The sequence below is a fragment of the Petaurus breviceps genome, unplaced genomic scaffold (genome assembly GCF_028583685.1).
Source record: "Petaurus breviceps papuanus isolate PSGF00001 unplaced genomic scaffold, PetGlider_PUasm1.0 182, whole genome shotgun sequence".
Taxonomy (NCBI): domain Eukaryota; kingdom Metazoa; phylum Chordata; class Mammalia; order Diprotodontia; family Petauridae; genus Petaurus; species Petaurus breviceps.
In genome coordinates, this window is record NW_027185786.1 from 498,164 (window position 1) to 499,261 (window position 1,098).

At 70.2% G+C, this 1,098-nt stretch overlaps 1 protein-coding gene across 8 annotated transcripts in view; it reads right to left on the minus strand.

Annotated features, from left to right (window-relative positions):
* Positions 1-1,098, minus strand: part of LOC138160777 (zinc finger protein 585A-like) — a 36,174-nt gene extending 35,076 nt beyond the window's left edge. For 2 of the 8 annotated variants that reach the window (XM_069087510.1, XM_069087509.1), the window contains exon 1: positions 926-1,052. The gene's annotated coding sequence lies outside the window, so the exon portion shown is untranslated. Of the gene's footprint in view, positions 1-910 lie in introns of all 8 variants that reach the window. The other 6 variants (XM_069087508.1, XM_069087507.1, XM_069087511.1 and 3 more) reach the window with 5 other exon arrangements.

A 1,098-nucleotide genomic window follows, 5' to 3' on the forward strand; every position in this document is an offset into this window, starting at 1 on the left:
TGGGAGCTGGGGGGCAGAGGTGGTGGGGGGGAGGGCTACGAGGGCTTCCCGGGAGCTGGGGAGGGGGGGCAGAGATGGGGGGATGGCTGCAGGGGCTGCCCGGGAGTTGGGAGGGCAGAGATAGAGGGGGAGAGCTGCAGGGGGCTCCCTGGGAGCTGGGGGCCAGCCCGCAGACCCCGTGCTCCCCCCTGGGGTTCCGCGGACACCCGGATCCCTGCGGCGGGGGCGGGGCGGGATGGGGGGCACCTGCCCCCCCCCCCCCCCCCCAGGACACGCTGGCTCCAGAATCCAACACAAAACCCTCGGTTCGGCCGGAACCAGCGGCCCGATGCCGCCTGGGGAGGGGGAGCCACAGGCGCCTGGGCGGGTTTAACGAGTGGCTCCCGTGAACCTTGGACCGCCGGCAAGGCCGGACCTCGGAGGATTCTCCCGTGACCCTGGGAGCGGGCGCCGCTATTGTTCCCACTTTAAGAGAAGGAAACTGAGGCTTGGAAAGGCTGTGCCACAGCCTGCCGAGGGTCACCTGAACGCGAGAAGCAGAATCCGAACCCAGGCCCGCAGACACCGCCTGCAGGAAGGGGCGGAGAAGCAAGGCCGGCCCCGAGGCGGCCCGGGGTCACTCCCCCCACTCCAGACTCTGCCATGACTCCCTAGTACCGAGGGGCCTACAGGGCTGGCCACGCCTAGGGGCCACGGGCGGCCGGGCTCGGACCCAAGGCTGGCCCTCCCGTCCACCCGCGGCACGCAGCTAGTCGTGGCGTGGACGGTGCGGGGTTCGAGGCCTCGCGGGGCCTGCGGCTGGGGGGGGCCGAAGAGGGCGGCGGCGGCGGCCGCAGGGGAAGGGGCACGAGAACACAGACACATGCACACCGAGACACGCTTACGCCCCCACGCACGAGCGCACACTCACCCACTCACCACCTACCGGCCCCGGAGCGACGCAAAAAAATAAATAAAAGACGAGAGGAAAACGCTCACGCAGCTGAATCGGCGCTTGCCCGCGAGCAGGCCGGAACTACGACTCCCAGAATGCCTCGGGAGAAGGGCGGGGCGAGCGGACACAAACTCGGGCGTGAGGCTTGTGCGCACGTCACGCGG